Source organism: Balaenoptera ricei, chromosome 4 (assembly GCF_028023285.1).
Source record: "Balaenoptera ricei isolate mBalRic1 chromosome 4, mBalRic1.hap2, whole genome shotgun sequence".
NCBI classification, from domain to species: domain Eukaryota; kingdom Metazoa; phylum Chordata; class Mammalia; order Artiodactyla; family Balaenopteridae; genus Balaenoptera; species Balaenoptera ricei.
The window spans coordinates 20,367,426-20,372,186 of NC_082642.1; the positions used below are offsets into that span (position 1 = coordinate 20,367,426).

A 4,761-nucleotide genomic window follows, 5' to 3' on the forward strand; every position below is an offset into this window, starting at 1 on the left:
GGAAACCGAATGTCAAAAGATTAGAGGCATGCAGGTGGTGAAAATGAGGAGGGAGAAATGCTGATCATTCCTAGGAAAAGTCCAGCAAAGGAAGATGAGAACTATAATCTGAGAGGACAAGGAGCGACAGAGTCATTGAGGTATGAAAGTTGGTGGGGGGCGGGGAAGACCCCTCGAGACATGGGGAGGCAGAAATAGACCAAGCCTTGAGGGTCCAGGCTTGAAGGCACCTTTGGGGAAATGCCATGGAGGGGCCCCAAGAGGAAGAGAAGTTCAGCACGACTCAGAGTCTCCAGCTGAGGCCGGATGTTGACTCCACCTCCATGACTTTCCCGAGCAGCCCCAAGCCCTGGATAAAGAGCAAAAGGCAAACAGAGGAGACGGTTGGATTGGATGGTTTCAGGGAGGCGCTGAGAAGTGAGCGATGCTGTGCTGCTGGAGAGAGCAACGGTAGAACAGCTGAGAAAGCAGAGAAGCCAGGCAAGGCCGGGGAGTGGAGAACTGAAGTGGGAGGCGGAGCCAGACAGCAGCCTAGGGAAGGGCTCCGTCAGCACCTGCGGAGGGACAGCACACACGGAAGACTAAACAGCCAATCCCTAGCCACAGTGCTGCTGGTCAGCTGGGTGTGATGTAGGATCTGGGGCCGCAGAGGAGGGGTTGCCATTGGATGGGGGGCGGGGCTGCAGATGAACAGCGTCACATCCCTAACCAGGCCTCACCCAAGGCTCACAGAGCTACACAGATGAGGGTGCCCGGCTTTCTTGGAGGATCCATTTGGTCACCACAGTCGAAGGAGCCCCTGGCCGCCCAGAAAGAAGGAATCAAGGTTATCTCATCAGCTTCCACCAAGTGGTCTATCATTATTTAGCCCTATATCTTTTTTGCTGGGGTCGGGCAGGGGGGACAGTTTTATACACTGTCTCCACCTGCCATGCAAATGTTTATCCAGGTTTGTCAGATGGACGCTGGCAGAAAGCACATTTCTCCTCCCAGGGAATAGAAAGATGTCACTGAAATTATCTTGGGTTCCATAGGTGACATTAGTACAGCCAGACGGCAAAACATCAAGTGCCAATTTTCATGTTAGTTTCTGTTGCGTTAAACGGAAATCCTACCCTTGTTGTGTCGATTATATTGGTGAGAAAATCCCCCCAGCCGCTGGCCCGGCGCGGGGCTGCACCTGGGCCCAGGGGCCACTTATCTGCCGTGTAGGTGAATTCTGCGCTGCTTGGCTCTAGAGGAAAATGCATCTTACATAAGGTTCTGCTCCACAGATAAGTCTGTTGTTAATATGCCTCAGACTGCCTTGGCTTCGGCTATTATCACAGATACATGCGACGTACATCGTTTTTATCAGTATGCATTGTACTTGGGGTTGAAAAAAAATAAAAATAAAAAAGGAAGAGAGACCACAGGATGTCATTTGTTATTTTTTAAAAAAGAAAAAAAAATGTTTGCTACAGATTCCACCCATACCACGTATTATTCCCGATGAATAAATTGGAACACCGTGCTCGCTTCGGCAGCACATATACCAAAACTGGAGCGACACAGAGAAGATTAGCATGGCCCCTGTGCAAGGATGACATGCAAATGCATGAAGCATTCCATATCTTTTTTTAAAAAAAACTGGAACATCAAACACGCATTAGTCAAATGTGTGGGTTTTTCAGAATGGACTTTTCCATAGTTCAGTGTGATTGAGTAGTACGTATAGGGCATCATGCCTGAGCTAAATGCTGCCTGCCACGACTCTGTCCCATCTTTTAAATGTATGGGATATTTTTTCCCAAAAATGAAAGAAGAGGATTTGGTAATGAATTCTTTTAGCTGAGGGAATGGAGAAAATGTGGGGCCCTAGTGTGAATCTGGGCCATTTCTGCTTTCATATCCAGGAATTGATCAATCTGGGGAAACTGAGGCAGCTCAATCAGATGTTTGTTCCAATAGAAGCCAGCTTTGCAGCACAGTGAGTCCCAGCTGCACTGCTGGCAGAACTCCTGTCCCTCCTTGGAAGACCCGCCCCTGCATGGGGCATTCAAACAGTGCGACGCTGTTTGGGGGTGTTCGGGTAGTGATCGGACAGTAATGTATTTCCCCGTTTCCTGGACCCAGGAAGGCAGAAACTTGAATGATGACCAGTGATGAAACCACCAGCACCGCCAGGCCAGGCCCAGGAGCCCATGGGCTGAAGAAGCCCCAGTGAATTGGTTGCATCCATGTCTCTAGGTCTCGTGTTCCCATGTGTGAGACGCCCTGAGGGGACTAAATGACCAATGACGTCCTTCACACCAACCATGTGTACAATGCCTAATGGACGGATTTCACCCTCACTCTAGTCTGGCCTCTCCACATGTTTCTGGGCTTCCTGCTCGTCAGGGGGCAGCTGAGGTGCTGGCTGAGGATCCCACCTGAGCTCTGGCTGAACCCCATCCCCAAGAAAAGCCCAGATCCCAGACTAGAGTTGGTACTGAGAGGAAGGGATCCCAAAATTGTGGATCTGAGCACATGGATGGAGACTGGAGAGTCCAGCTCCCACAAGGGACGAGAATCTTCTGACAAGGCTGGCCAAGAGCTTTGTGCATCACCTGCCCCAAGAGGGCGCGCTGATGGCTCCAATCGCAAACAACGTGCACAAGGGCTGATGCGGGACATGTGGAAGGGACCCTCTCAATGCTCCATCCAGATCCTCTTGGGTCCCTTCCACCATTTCTGTGCATCTCCCTCCTGGCTTCACTATGCTTTTCCCTAATGGCCACTATCCCACTTCTGGGATTCAGACCCTTCAAACAGAGATTAGTTTATGAGTCCTGGACAGGACTGAATGCTAGGCCAGAGTCTTAGATGTTTTCCAGAGCTTGATCCAGACCACCAGAATTCTCTCCAGCCCGTAACTCGTGTATTCCCAGCATGCTCTAATCCCCCTCACCTCTTTGCTCATCCCGTGTCCCGACTGCCTGCCTGCCAACCACTGAACCATATTTATGGTTGTCTTCTACGTGACTCGGAGCATAACATGGTTAAATCAAGAACTCCAGTACTCCTCTGTCTTACCCTCAGCTGCAGGAGCCTGGAGGCATATTTAACAGTGTCACACAGAAAGTGCCACGGTGCCTGTGCTCTGTCCCAAATCCAAGAGGAAGGCTCTTCTGTCCAATGTGGTTTAAAACGCCCCTCCCACTGTAGATCGTAGCAGCGAAGAATGCTGAGCAGGGCAGAAAACACAACATCCAGACCCCAGAAACAGGCTGAATGCCCAGGTTTAGGGAGGAGAGAGCAAGAGAGTGTGAGAGCCGCCCAGCGCTCACAGCGCCCCCATCTCCCCATCCTGGCAGTCTGGCAGCCAGTCACTCCTCACAGGCCTGAAGCCAGAGCCCAGCGCTTACTCATTCGATAATAGACAGTAATTGCATATATGTCTGTCCATAGAAATCAGTAATAAAAAGTCAGTATTTACAGATTTACTTTTCATATCTGTTGGTACAAAGATGAAGAGCTTTCTGTCAACAGTAATAGTAACTCAGTCCAAGGTGAGTCCAGAATTTAACAAATTACACTCTCTGCCTCTTAGTCCACTGGGTAAGGACAGCAAGTCACCTTGGGGCCATTGGGGGTGCCTTCTTAGTTATGCACATTAAGGCCCTACCTATATTTGGGGAGAGGATGCTAAGGCCCCATGGGGATGTAGGTATATCACTCCCTATTGCTGATGCCCTGGAGGGGTGTAACAGGTTATATGGTGCTGTGAAGCCACGCCCCTGCCTGACACCCCACGATCTGCAGAGCTCAGGAGAATGGTGTACAGTCTGTAGTAGGATCTGGGATCTTCTGAGAATAAAGCGTCTAAGATCCAGACTTGCGGCTAAGAAAGCTGTTGGGGTGGACAGGTCTATGGGAAATCTGGAACAGGGACCCAGGCCCTAACCAGAGGCCTGAGGCCTGGGGTCAGGGCTTGTGAGGCGAAACTAGAGCTGGCAGGGCACCTGGCTGGGGCCTGTGCTGGGCCCTGAGGGTAACAGCCGAGCAGGTGAGCAAAACCTGAGTAAATAACTTGGATGCCAGGGGTGAGAGTTCACTCTGCAGAGGACAAGCATCCATCCATCTAGGACCAGACTTTGGCAGGGATGCCCTGTGACAGTGACCACAGTTCGGATCCAGGAGTTAAACCATCTGGGGCTCTGGAACAGCATGGAGGTGAGATATGGAGGCCTTGAGAGGTGGTTCTCATCACCCCTAGTTAGCCTGTGGGGACTCCCCAGGGTAGGTAGAAACAGTAAAGCAAGAGGATAGAATTTTTATTTCAAGCTGGTGGTGTGGCTCAAACATAAAAATCTTAAAACAAAACAAAAAACACACAACACTCCAGTCTAAACAGGTGGGCCGTGGAAGAGGCTTGCACAAACTGGAGGGAGAGAATAAAGACTATTTTATTGGCAACCCTCTCTAGGGGTCTACCAGCCCTGCTGCCATTCTCACTGGAGGTCAGCTGGGGAAGGACCTCTACTGAGACCTCATTCCAGAGTGCCAGCTCACTCCTCCTTTTACTCCTGCCACCTTCATAAAGGCCTGGATTGAAGAGCTCCCCTGCATAAATTTAATATTGATTGGGTCAACATTCTAGAGTCCAGAGTAGCAACCACTTGGTAGCCCCTCTGGCCATCTCCCCAAGGCAATGCTCTCTGCCTTCCACCACTGGCCCGGGGAGAGATGCTCACCACCTCTGGCCCCCCTCGCGCCCCGGGGAAGAGGCCCAGTCTGTTG

At 50.9% G+C, this 4,761-nt stretch overlaps 1 non-coding gene across 1 annotated transcript; it reads left to right on the forward strand.

Annotated features, from left to right (window-relative positions):
• Positions 1–1,510: 1,510 nt before the first annotated feature.
• On the forward strand, positions 1,511–1,617 carry LOC132365664 (U6 spliceosomal RNA). Its single transcript, XR_009503187.1, has one exon. It is a non-coding gene; the product is annotated as a U6 spliceosomal RNA (small nuclear RNA).
• The last annotated feature ends 3,144 nt before the right edge of the window (positions 1,618–4,761 follow it).